The sequence below is a fragment of the Orbicella franksi genome, chromosome 10, assembly GCF_964199315.1.
Source record: "Orbicella franksi chromosome 10, jaOrbFran1.1, whole genome shotgun sequence".
NCBI classification, from domain to species: Eukaryota; Metazoa; Cnidaria; class Anthozoa; order Scleractinia; family Merulinidae; genus Orbicella; species Orbicella franksi.
The window spans coordinates 1,526,871-1,541,132 of record NC_138154.1 but is presented as its reverse complement, the minus strand read 5'-3'; the positions used below and the strand labels follow the sequence as shown (position 1 = coordinate 1,541,132).

The window sequence follows — 14,262 nt, the reverse complement described above, 5'->3', positions numbered from 1 at the left end:
TTCCTCGACGCCTGAAGGCCGTTTGAAATGGTATCCTGCGTAAGACTCCTTCGATCTTTCCCCTGTTCTTATGGATATGTTTGTCCATTAAACCGAAGGGTCCAGCCAAAGAACCCAAACCCGCTGCTCTCATCATACTCGCCAAATCACCCCCTTTCTGTCTCCTTCTTAGTCTCCTCTTCCTCCGTGCTCGCATGGTGTCGAGTGAGGTGTACGACGGCTAGTCTCGTCCTTTTATTTTTCACATGATGGAGCAACGGAACGATTCGCCACTGCTATCCCACTTCTCACCTCGTCTCATCCGTTCCAACATCCTTTTGGTATGTTTGGCTTCTTGTTTGGCTCTCAGGCTTTCGATACCTTTGGTGATACCCCAAGCCGCCTTGGGTAAACCCGCCACCACAGTGCCGATCCCTTCTCCCCTTTGGTACCGTCTTCTTTTAGTGGTTTTAGCGGTTTTACGCCTTCTCGAAGACGCTTTCTTTCTCCTCGACCTCTTGGGCATGTTGGTTCTGAATGAAGAGGATGCCCGAGATGTCATTTTTTATAGCGGCACGTGCGTAAATCGTAGGGCGTAGTCTCGAACGTATCGGTCGTACGTGGGAGATGTAAAATCTGTCACCACGTCGTCCAACGTTTGCATCTTGGTCAAAAACCCATCCAATTCCTCCACGCCACCCAAAGCGTAGTTCCTGAGTTCTGTCAGCGTCTTTTCGTACGTCGTGTAAGCGAATTGGGCCATGTCCATCTTGAACGAATACTTCTTGAAATCGTTCCATCCTTTCAGTAAGGTGGCGAAAGCCGTCAATCCTACCACCGTGTACCCGTCTTTCCACACGGATCCCAAGACGATACTCACGGCCACCGTCAGTAAGGCCAGTCCGTTGAGAATGGCGTTACACAACTTGTAGTAACCGAACATCTGCCTTCGACACCACCAATACTTGTGGTAGAAAGCGTACAAGACGTCCAAACGTTTCAGGGAATCCAAATCCACCACGGTGTTGAAAGGTTCATCCAATAAACAGACCGAAGTACTCATGACTCTTCTCTAACCAGTGCCAAACGTAGTCTGACTTTCTGTCGGGACGTTCGATCCTTTTAGCTTGTTGCTTGTATTCCCAGATCTCGTCCTTGAAGGCGGTTTCTACGGATTGGTTCACGATGTCCTGGACTTGTCTGTAACTATCGCACTCGTCCGCGATACGTTTCATGTCTTCGTGATCCATGCTGGTCGCATCCCAGTAAGAGCGAGAGCATCGACATAGATGCAAAAAGTAGGGGAACCACTCGACTTCACTCCTCAACATCTTGATTCGAATGGTTTTTCATCGACGAGGGGGTCGTCTTTTCTTAAGTCTCACGAGTCTTCGGATCCCGTGACCCACGCCCACTCCCACACCACCAATGGTAGCGGCGGTTCCGGCTCAGATTCCTGTTTTTACGGCGCGGCCACCCAACGCTTTGGCCAATCCCAAGGCAGCCCCTTTGCCGATGGGTAACATTGCAGACAGGGCATTCGCAAGAGCACCGCCCCATTGCTTTCTCCTTTTCGGTCGACGACGGCGTCTTCTCATGGTTGTTGTTCTCAGTTACGCACACTGGTCGAATTGCGTGTGACGGTAGGACGTTGTCCATTTTTATAGGTGGTCGTAATCGTGTTGGTGGTCATGATGCCCGGAATGCGACGACCCGCGGCCGTCTGTTGTTGTTGGCATAAAATCTCTTCCAATTGTTGTTGCATCTGGGCTTGGTCGAGAACACGGTCTCCTCGCCTCCTTCTTCTTCCTCCTCCTCGACCCGATCGAATCGACGAAGGCGGAGTGGAGTCACTTCCGCCTCCTCCACCTCCACCTCCGCCTCCGCCTCTGCCTCTGCCTCTTCCACCACCGCTACCACTAACGCTACTTCGTCTGCGGCTGCCGGAATCACTGGAGGACGTGGGTGTATTTTGACGTGGGACGCGTCTCGGTCGTTTCCCTCCTCGAACGGCTTGTGCCAAAGGTGTGGACATTGATATCCTGGGTGCCCCGACACCTGTCGTGACATTGGCGCGCAACACTGATCCAGCACTGCCGACACCCACCGTGACGTTGGTCTGCGGTGCACCCGAGCCAGCGGTGCCCACTCCGACGGGCGAGACATTGGGCAGGGGCGGTGTTGCAGTGACGATCGCGGTGAAGGAGGAGTGTTCAGACTCGTACCCACACCCGCGGCAGGCAGAATCGGAGTACTCGTCCGAGCCGGTGTCCCCCAAGGCGAATAATCCTCCAGAGCCGAGAAGTTGAAATCGTCACTACCATAAGAGCTCATTTTTATCCATGTACCTTTCTCTTTCTATCTTCTTCTCGGCGAGTTCTCGTTGTTTATGAACCAAATAATCGAAACCTTCACCGTTATATGTGTTGATGATGGACCGTACTTGACGGTAACTCTCGCATTCCGTGACCTGTCTCATCGGTTCGTAGTCCAGCTCGTGGGGGTTCACGATGTATTTGAGCCTGTTTTTACACAGGTGAATGAATAGCGGAAACCACTCGACCTCGCTCCTCAACATGACGGGGTTGCAAACTGATGGCATCGGATGAATCCTTCGTCTTTTAACACATGGCTGAGGACACGTTGATCGTCCTGACTGGCTGGATGAAGATCCAATAGCATGTAACCGTAAGGTCGATCGGTGACCTTGCGAAACGTGTCCAACACCTCCTGCCATTGCGTGGGAAACGATTGCAGAAGTAAATTTCGTATCCCCAACTGATCCCGAGGGTTCTTGAAGGCCGCGATGTAATGCGCGTTTCTGGAAATGGTCTTGGCGAATTTTCCGTTGGGGAATAGATCCTGACACAGGTAGATCACCGTGATGTTCCGATGATGCGAATGTTTGGTGAAGAGATCCAACACGCGCTTGTCGTTACCACCCTCGTCCATCAGATCGTCCAAGACCAACACACCCCCTCCGGGAAACCATCGGGGTAACTGTTCGCTGTCGGGGATGCCTTCGTAAAACTTGACTCCACCCTTCTTGAGCTTTTGGAAACCGTCTTGCCACGATCCGTAGCAGTAATGAATACTCTTCGGTGTCTGTTGGAACAAGTCGCCGTTCTCCAAGAGCAGTTTGGTCGTGAACACCGTCTTGCCGCACCCCGACGGACCCGCTATCAACAAACTCGACGGCGTGTGAAATTGAAACGCTTTGCGTCGTTCCATGATCATGAAATGGTCCAGGGTCTCGAGACGTTCCGTTTTTATCTGAACAACTTGGCCAATGGGGTCTTGACGGCCGGGATGCGTTTCAACAGACCCAATAGGGTGACCTTACGATTGAAACAGATGGGTTTTTTCTTGGCCCGACTCCTGATCTTGGCCATGGCCCTCTTGGCAGCGGCTCTCTTGGGACGTCCTTTTTTCTTGGCAGGCGCCGATCTCTTTTTTCGAGGTTTTTTCTTGGCGAATTTTCTCGAATCTCCGAACTTGTCCTCGTACCAATGCCTCTTTTTCATTCTTCTTTTCCTATCTTCCTTCTCGGAAAGCTTCGGCATGGCAGGGGCGGCTCTCTTGCGTTTCCTACGCGTGGTCACCGTCGCCGGTAATGCACCGGTGTCCAGGACGGACGGCGGTTGAAAAGACACTTGTCTTCTGGCGGGTTGAAGTATTTTCAGATTGAGTTGTCGTTTTGGCAGTTGGTTTTTCTTGAAATGAGCCTCACTGGGTTGAGGCGTCTTTCCACCCGCTTTTCCATAGCGTTTTTCTAACCTGGCTATCACGTCGTCCAAATGTCTATGCCCTTGAAACTGAAGAGCCATGACTACCACACAACCTCTTTTTCAAAAATGAACCTCTTTTATTTCGAACAGCTTACTTTATAACAAATGACGCACTCCTCGGGAGGAACTGCGCGTGTCCTGGTGACACGGGGTTTTACAAATCTTGCGCCAGGCCAACTCGTCCACGATCAGACGTTCTACCATGTGTCCTACTTTACGATTGTTCTCCACAAACTTGTTTTTCTTAAAACGATTCAAGAACTCGTTCATGTCCCGACCTTCGGCTCGGTCGATCAGGAACATCAGGGCGTAACCGCCGCAACTCTGGCTGAACAGGGACTGCAGACTCTTGCCGTTGTGAATCTGGTACTTGAAATGACGATCCAACCATTCTTGGATCGGTTCGGCAGCTCCGTACGCGTCCAACGGTAGACCGTAACAGTCCAGGATCTCGCACTTGTTCTTGTCGGCCCACAAAGCGATCCAATGCACGCCCGGTTTATCGTGAGGGTCCGTGTTCACGATGTAAGCGGTCGGTCCTTCTTGAGGGACTGTCCTGGGAAGCCAATCGCAAGGGACCGTGCTGTAAAAGACACAGCGTAGGGACGGATTCGTCCGGGCCAAATGATCCAATTGTATATTATTTAAGGCTACTTTCTCCATTTTTTTTTTCTTCTCATTGGTACACGTCGTAGATGACGACTCGGTTCTCGTTGATCTCCAGCAAATTCTCGAATTCGCCGTACAACAAGATAGTCAGGTTTTCTCCAGGATTGGCTCCGAAATCGATCACCAGACGCAGTTCACCTTCTTGCTTGGGGTTCAACACTGGACTGTCCAAACATCCATTGGCCGTGTTGTCAAATACAAACATGTTGCATCTCTTGCCGTCCCCCCAATCCACTTTTCTCACCATGTTTCCTTTTCCCCTGCACAACGCTCCTGAGGCTTGGAGGAATCTGTAGTAACCTCTCTGATCTTTACTGTCCCCATCGTGATCGAGCTCCAAGGTCTCGTAGGGGTACTCTTCACCTCTCACCAATTGTTTGATGGAAGCCAGATTGAATTTTCCAAAATTGAACGGACTCTCGGTGATGGTTCCGTTGAAGGCCGCTTGTTTCATCAACAACACCACTAGTCTATTAGGTAGTTTACTGTGGAAAGGATTGCTGCACTCAAAGTGACGATTGTCGTTGGGATGCGAGTAAGTGCGAATTTCCCCTCTCACCGTGGGGTAAGTGGCCACTCTTCCACCTTTCAAGCTGGTCATGATCTCTCGGTACACCGAGGGAGTCACTCTCACTTGAGATAGGAACAATCTCACTTTCACGTCGGCTTCAGTCAGTCTGAGAGTACTAGCACCGTCCCATCGGATGGTCCACAGGGCTGGGGTGTTGAAGTACATGTCGATCTGGATCTGCACGCCAGGTAACAGTAACTTGCTGAGATGAAACACTTCCAGGAAAGGTTTGAACCTCAAAGTCACGGCTTCTCCATCCAGAAACTGGGCTCGTCCCAGGACCACGTTCTTGAGATCTTGAGGTAAAGCAGTATAATGAGCATGAGGAGTGCCAAAATCCAACATATTGGCAGTCAATTCATCGGCATCTCCGTCGTCGGGTACGCCAAGACAGTTGTACCAACCACTAGGTGTCAGGATCGTTTCACCGTCGTCTCGGTCGTGGTTCAACAGGGTCTCGATGTAGGCTTTGAGGTGGTAAGTATCGGTCTGGGGGCTGATGAGAGTCCCATTCAATCTCACATTGATCTGTTTGAAGAGGGTGTGGGCCAGATTGTTGGCGAGTCCCATGACATCCGCTGTCAACAGATTCGTGCTGTTACTTTTCTTGACGGTCAATTCCACTTCGAAGAAACTCTCGTTCAAGTCGATAAAGTCTTCTTGAGGATCGACTTGGAAGGTCACGGGGTTGATCCCTGTATTGAACGGGTTGATTCTCACCAAACGTCGAGACGACATGCTGACATCCGTGGGAGGGGTACTGAACATGTTCAGGCGAGGGTTACGAACCCCCGCCGACCGGGCATGAGCCACGAGGTCCATCATCGTCTACGTCGTCGTCATCTCCGTCTCAGGGCCGACTGCACCCAACGATAGTTCGGGCGTTTTGATCGGGACGGGAAGATCGATCCGCCTTTATACGTTCGTCGTACCGGGATAAGTCTCACGCGCCTCGAGTAAATGGGAATCATACTCCAAAGAGGTCTTTTCTCACTTTTTTCGCCAACGCCCGTTTGATCTCTTGCGTCGCTTTACGTTTCACGGGTCGTGTCGCTCCTCTCTTGACCCCGGCGAGTCCACCTCTCCAATTGGGCTTTCCTCCCTTACCGCCCGAATTTAAACCTTTCAGACCCTCCGTGGCAGCCTCGGTGATAAAGTCTCGTAGAATGCCGGGACCGCGTTTCTTGACACCTCTCCAAGCCATGCCGAATCTGTCTCCGGATTGCTTTATTTTATCGGGCTGAAATCGTACCAGCGTTCCACCGATCATTCTTTCTTAAAGTGTAACGTCACGATCGTATTGCCAGCTCCAAAGGTCGTCAGTTCTCCAGTTGTCTCAGCCACTTGCACTTCTATTATGTCAATGAGGTCTTTGCGCACGGGAATATATTGAATGTGGTAAGGCTCGAAATACTGGACACCCCCACCTCTTCGGATCAAGTTGACCTCTCTCAGTAAATCCGTGACCTGATTTCCCACCACGCCACTTCTAGCCACGTCCGAGTAGACGAACAAAGAGCGCGACCTCTTTCCCACCACCACCTCGAACGCCTTGTTCAGGTTCAGAAAACGCCAATTGCAATAGATGCTGAGTTTCAAATAACTGTTTCCCGTTGAATAGGTTAAGACCGTCCAAAAAACAGGTAATCCATCCGAGTCGTGTAAGTCCCCGACGACACCAATGTTGGGAATTTCATCTTTGAAGAATTCGCTCTGCAAGTTAGGCCCCAGATTATAACCGCTGCCGTTCTTTTCGAGCCATCCCATTTTACAAGCCAGGTCGACATTGATGTGTAATGCAGGCATGTCTTTGATCGGACGTAAGATGTTTTCGTTGTCCGTGACCAGGTCTTCGCCTTCCCACTTGAACTTGACGTAGGTTCTTTTCCCATCACTCGTGACATATTTGGATCCTAATTTGGGTCCGTTGTACTTGAAGACGCGTTGTCGATCGAAATAGGCGATCATGGATTTCATGAGTCCAACACCGTCCACGTTGTGAATCACCTTCTTGAGGTCCTCCGTATCGAAGTAAGCTTCTCCATACATGTAGTGGCTAGTCGATTCTATGCGTCTCCATGCAGAAAAGGCCAAGGTGACTTTTTTATCAGGATCGTTCGGCGTCAAGGAAGGCAGCCTCATGTGGGCATCCGGCATGGCGATGCTACTCAATCCCACTTTCCATCCTCCGTCTCCATTCAGGCGTAAGGGGTGCGGTAACCTGATCTTGAAATGGTTCGGTTTGTTGTCCGGGAACTCGCTCTTACTGCTGTGACTGGGTAAGCTGACGTAAAAATCACTCATCCTTTCTTGAAATGCAACGTGATCGTGGTCACGCCCGATGCAAAGTCCACCAGTCGCCCGTCGTTCTCAGATACCTGCGTGTCGACAATGTCCAAAAAGGTCGTGCGCACCGGTAGATATAGAATGTGTCTCGGTTGAAGGTCGACCACGTCCGGATCGTAACGCACCTGTTTCAACAGGTCCGTGACTTGATTCCCCGTCACCATACTCTGTCCCACATTCGAATACACGAACAAGGAACGACGCTCGTGACCGAACGCTTCCTCGTAACTGCGATCCAGGTCCGTGAACACCCAATTGATGAAACAACTCAAATGTAAGGTGTCCGGGTCGATCTTGTAAAATGTCTCGTCCCCGTCATTCTGCGCTATGATCAAGTCCGTGGCCGTGGGTACGACTTCCGTGGGAAATTCTTTCCTCAGGTTGGGTCCCAAGACGTAACCCGGTCGTCCGTTCGGCAATGTTCCCATCTTCACCCATTTCATCTTCTTGGCCAATTCGATGCCGATGTTCATTTGCGGGTAGACGTGTTTACCATTGATCAGGAGGCTGAGGCACGTTCTCGAATTGTCCAGGACGCATTCTCCATGCTCGGCCCGATGCATGACCGTGTACAGCAATTCGGTGGGATCGTCGGGTTTACTCTTTTTCTTGTACATCGTCACGTCGGCATCCGTTCTAGATCTCAACCTATGCAGGTATCGATCTCGTATCGCGTTCAGTAACTCGGTACCAGCCCTAGGCGTGAATTCCAAATCGCTTTCTCGCGTCACTCCAGAGACCTGCGTGTATAGGTTTATGGAGGTGTTCACCATGTCGATCCACCAGATTTCAAACAGAAGAGAATCTTTCAAGTCCATCTTACGTGTCGCGGACGGAAACGAGAGGTCGCTGATACCCACTTTCCAGCCCGACTCTCTCAACTGCAACGGGTTCGGCAGACGATTCTTGAAACTGTGGGCCTTGTTGTCCGGGAACTCGCTCGTGCTGGCATTGCTCATCAGTTGCACGTAAAAGTCGTCGGTAGACTCATTCATACTTGAAGTGTAATGTCACCGACGTCACGCCCGATGTAAAGTCCACCAATCGTCCGTCGTTCTCGGCCAATTGCACCTCCACTATATCCAAAACGTTGCTGCGCACGGGTTTATATTGAATCTGATTCGGCTCGTACGTCGTCTTGGTCGGGTCGTGGGGGACTTCTCTCAAGAGATCTGTCACGCGATTCCCCGTGATGGTGCTACGACCCACATTCGAATACAGGTACATGGGACTCCGAGGCGGAGGGAGGTCCGGATGAACGACGACTCCACGATTGTAGGTCTTGGCGTATTCCTCGTCCAAGTAACTGAAGTGCCAGTTGCAATAGGGACTGAGCTGTAACGTCCCGTGCCTGTCCAAATTCCAAAATTCACGAGATCGATTGCTGTCATGGTTGGTCCAGTCTTTCTTGAAATCAGACGGGACTTTGTCGTTGGGAAAGACCTTGATCACATTCACGTTCAAGTGAACGGAGTAATACGATTCCTCGCGAATCAAACCCAACTTCTTGACCAGTTTAGTACCAAAATACACTCTGGGACGTTTTCTGTCTCCGGACTCGTCGAGGAACGTGTCGGTGTTGTCGATAATCAAATCGTTCCCCTCCCATCGGAACACGGGGTAGTATTTTTTCCCGTTCGGTGCTCGCAGACTTTCACCCGCATGATCCATGTAATGATACAGCCGTTCGTGAAAACGATTGATGAGGTATTGCATGAGAGATCTGCCACTCGTCACTTTGTGTCGGTCACGGTTCAGTTCCTTTCCGCTGATGTAAAATGTGACGGGGTATCGATAAGGACGCCACGTAATCCCGTCGTCTAGCAACCTGAACGTTTCAATGGTCCAATCCATACCGAACACGTAGTCGTCGTCTTCAAAGTCGTGCGCTTGAGTGACGGGTACTTGATGCGGTCGTGACGGAGGAATCGGGTAAGACACGCTCGCCAATCCCACTTTCCATTCCTTGTCGGATTCAAACAGGAGCGGATACGGCAGACGGTTCTTGAAACTGTTGGCCTTGTTGTCCGTGAACTCGCTCGTGCTGGCATTGCTCAGCAACTGCACGTAAAAGTCTTTCATTTTTTCGTCTTGGGCTTTTGGGTCACGTACAGTCCCTTTTTATCCACCCAACTGTCGTACTTGACTGGCCAACCTTTCCATCGCACCAAGACTTTATCCCCTTTTCGTTTGACGATCTTGTCGATGCGAAACAGATCGTCGTCTTTCACGTCCACCTTTTGCAAATCTTGCGCGTAAAACGTGCCCTCGACCGCCGTGCCGTCCCATTCTTCCACCTTGTACGTGGTGACCTTCCCAGGACGCACTCGGCGTATCACAAACACCTCTTCGGTCCAACCGGGTAAATACCCTTTCTTGAATTGACGGAACTTCTTGTTCAGTCTCACACGATCCCCGACTTTGAGTTGCGGTTTCTTCAATTTCCCTTTTTTCTTTTTTCCGTAAAGAGTCTCCCACACATCCTCACTATTGGCTAAAGTCACTTGATCGGGAGCCATCTTGATACTGCGATGATACGATCGATTGTACCCTCGGACCAGATCTTGTAACACGGGCACATACGTCATCGTATTCTTCACGGTGAAGTACCGGTACAAACGTTCTTTCAGGGTCCGATTGAACCGTTCCACTACACTGGATTTCATATCCCCGCACGTCGAAAAATGATGAATGCCTTTCTGCTTCATCAAATCCTGAAACGTCTTGTTGTAGAATTCCTTCCCGTCGTCCGTCTGGAGATTGATGGGTTTTCTACCTCCTTTCAGGATCTTTGCCATGGCCTCCGTCACCGCTTTACCCGTCTTGCTCTTCAAGGGCTGGACCCAGGCGTGCTTGGAAAACACGTCCACTACTGTCAAGAGGTAACGATACCCTCGATTGTACCTCGAAATATTGATCACCTCGATCAGGTCGGCCGTCCACTGCTCGTCGATGCCGAACACCACCACCGGGACCGTGGGAAAACGACGACGTCTGGGTTTGTGCAACGTGTACCCCAAATCCCGTTGCAGGACCTCGCGAGCACGTCGTACCGAGATCTTATTGGCCTGGGCGAATCGCGTCAGACCGCCCAGACTACCGGGTCTGGAAGGATCCCGATACCGTCCCAGTAACGTTCCTGTCGAAAGCGGCTTTTGCTTCTTCTTTTGACCTTTCTTCATAGTCGATAAAGTTTGTACATGCACTGTCTCCACAACTCGAAACGTTGCTCCCGTACCTCGAGATACTTCTTAAATGAATCGGGTTGCCGTTTCAACCACAAGATATAAACGACAAAACGCATCACGTTGGGTTCGACGTCGGTATAGTCAAACACCTCCAAGGGCGAATCGCTGAAATGGTCGGGGATGGGTTCACCCTTACCGTATCGCTCGTAGACACTAGTGCACTTGGAACACAAGGTCGTCCAACACCATCGATCGGCTATGGTCGTACACATTCTCGAGATCAACCAACTCAAAGCATGAGACATAATGATTTGAACCCAATTCTTTATTCACACTTTCTTATATGTACAAAAACGTCGTGCCTGATTGGTTCTTACGAAAAATCGACTCTGATTGGATAACACGAAAAAGAAGGCGAAGAAAAGACTTAGTCTGAATCTGTAAAGTAATCAACATGTTCCATGTTCTTAAGATCTCGTCCATACTCATCATCACAGTCTTCCTCGTAGGTATCCATGGCATAATATTTACAATTTCTCCAACAACATTCCCCTTTACCGGGTCTCCACTTCAGGGCTTCCTGCTCGTCTCCCTTCGCATAGAATGCTTGTCGCATACTCTCTTTACACTCACCACACAGGTCCTCCCGATCAGTGTCCATGGCACGAAAGAAAAACCGATCCTTCCACACATCACGTTGATGCATGATATCGTAGATCAACTCTTCCAACTTCAGAGACGTTTCCTTGTAATCTCCCTTGCTGAAAGTCAGTAACGACTTCACCATGGGACTCTCATCTGCCTCCAACACCCGTCGTGATAGGTCACGAGAGAAACGCAAGGGTTCAAACAGATCACGGATGGCATTGGTCATCATGTACGTGAGGTTATCTGTGGCGATGAAACAGGCCCGCTCGGCGTCCAGGGTGGGATCACTACAATGAATGAATTTGAATTGACCGCTACCACTTTGGTGCATCACGCGACACCACTCACCGAAAAACAAAAACACGTGTTTGTTATTCTTCATCATCTCCAAAATCGTACCACCCCAGTCAGGACGACGTCTCATCAAGAGCTGAAAAGACCACAGACTATCGGGTACTCGACCTGACGGTTCGAAGAGATTGTCAAAAATGTACAGGTCCACCTTGGCATCTGGAATGGCGTCAAGATCTCTTAAAGTGTGTACCTTCAGATCCACGATCTGTTCCACGAGGTCCCGAATCTGGTTTGAGTTGCTATAGTAAGTCATCTTGACACCCTCAAGCAAACTTGTTAAACTTCTTTCCTTCTCGATCCGCTCGCTTCGTGATCTCCAAGCCCGACAAATGAAAAAAAAAAAAGCCCGACAAATGAGGATAGCAACTACGCACACCCCAGTCAATCAAGTGCCTCTGGAGCCTATAGTACAAAGGAGAGACAAGACGTAACTCCAATTCAATTATCCTCGCGTGTAACGGTCTTTCGCCTTCTTTTTCGATTGTATCCAAAACATCAGAAGCTCGATTCAACTGTTGTCTAAGATCTTCAAGGATCTCTTGCACGTCTCTCTCATCCAAAATCCTACAGGTCATCACCGCGTCAACAGCAAGTCGAGAATGATTTGCTGCGTCCAATGGGCTCCTTTTATACCCGCGCCGTGGATCCACTTTCACTCCGTACTTTCCCGGATCACGTGCCCACTTCAGATCCCGCCAATCGGAACGAAGACCGTCACATGATCCCATCACACCACACGTCACTGATTGGTCGTCAAAAACGTCCATAAAGTCGAACAACGCATTCCATCACGAGTCACTTTTCAGCAGAAGTCGTCATGGATTCACACGTCGAACCCGTCAGGAAAAAGAAAAAATTGTCCAAAAAGAAACTGGAACTGCTCTTACCCAAGAGAGTGGAAAGAGAAGTAGGAGGTAAACAACTACAATCCACTTTAGATAGATGGTTATTCAAAAAACCTCGTGCCAGACTCCGTTTCAACGAACGCGTCCTCTTCAAAGAAATCACCCCGGACTCGGTCAGTTGGACCACCGTCCCTCTCAAAGGCTTCTCGCGACCCTGGAGCGCCTTTTCGATCCAACGCCAAGAAGTCAAAAGCCAAATGAAAAGTAACCATGACAAGCGAAGGCAAAGACTGACCCCCAAGAACGTGCGAAAAACCACCCACATCCTAGAAACCATGCGACGTGAAAACACCTTGTTGGGATACTAACTCAATCTCTATCTTCACAGACTCAAAGCTACCTGCCATTCAAGGCGGATGCATGACCGTGATCAGAGACTCACCTCCTCGAACCATGCAAGTCCTGGAAGCCATGGGACTTGACAAATTCAAGAAAGACGACCTCGTAGAAGTACCCCCTGAAGTGGACGACCGAGGAGAATTCACCGAAGTCCAAGTGTTGGAGGAATTCGACCCCGATCAGTTCCTGAACCAACTGAAACCACAAGATTCCATCTGCCCACGTTGCATGGTACCCCTGACATACGGAAGCGTGCGAACCCCAGACGGTGGTACCTGGGAATATTACCGATGCCCCTCTTCCAGATTCTACACCAAGTGTTATGTGACCTGTGGCGTCAAAGAGGTGGGCACTTACCTGAGACGCGTCGAAGAACAGACCCACCCCTGCTACAGGAACATCGACCCGGCTCGTTTCCGATGTCTATGCAGCAAGTCCCTGGTCTTAGCCACCTCCCACTCCCAGTCCAACCCAGACAGGCTCTATCTCAAGTGTCCCAAGCGTACCTGCAAGTTCTTTCAATGGATCGACGAATACCCACGAGGAGTCGCCGAAGCCATACTGATTAATGGACAGGCCCCAAACTAAGAAAAAGACAGACACAGTTTTTTGTAAAAAACACTCCGATTTTTTTATTTCTAATAAAGGCAGGGTGGCGCAGTGGAAGCGCGTTGGGCTCATAACCGAGGTCCGAGGATCGAAACCTCGCCCCGCCCATTTTTAATTCACATTTCTTTTTTACACGTTTGGTAATCTATCGTTCGCGTCGATCATGGCTCGCATCGTTACTTGGTCACAATGGTTGAAAGTACTATAATAATCGTTTATTGATTGATTGATATCCCGAAGAAAAAGAGGGCGCCGGTCAATAGGACCGTGCACACGTCCCACCCTGTAATAAGTGGAATGACCAATAAAAGTTGTTTTTTGTTCTATTTTCAGACTCCATGTCTCGATTTCCTAACCCTCAATGTCTATGGTGCAAGGAAGGATACACTTTCAAACACAGTATCAGAGACTACTTCCTGACACCCTGTTGCGACCAATTCTTTCACGGAACCTGTAAAGCCCTCCACACTGAGCGGTTGAAACCCTCCGAAAGACTCTGCCCTCATTGCAAAGCCGTGAATTTCGGACTGCCTCCCGATGACAACCCCAAAACCAAGTCCTAAAGAGGTAAGCGCTTCGATGGTCTAATGGTTAAGACGTTGAGTTGTGGCCTCAAAGACCCAGGTTCGATTCCTGGTCGGGGCATTAAATTTTTTCTTTTTTATTCCCTATAGAGACGATGAAAAAATCACGCAACAAACCATGTACATTCTCTCATTAAAGGATCTTTATTAGTGTTACAGGCATGAATAAAAATGTTTTTTCACTCCTCTGATTCTGGTGTTTTTACAATTTGTTTGATAAATGCTCGGTCCTCCCAACTGCTCTTCCACGCTTCCCATCCGTCCTCAAATCCATCCGACAAC

General features: G+C 49.8%; 1 non-coding gene across 1 annotated transcript; it reads left to right on the top strand.

Moving 5' to 3' along the window:
* Nucleotides 1–13,969: 13,969 nt before the first annotated feature.
* Trnah-gug (transfer RNA histidin (anticodon GUG)) lies at nt 13,970–14,041 on the top strand. Its single transcript has one exon. It is a non-coding gene; the product is annotated as a tRNA-His (tRNA).
* Nucleotides 14,042–14,262: the final 221 nt, after the last annotated feature.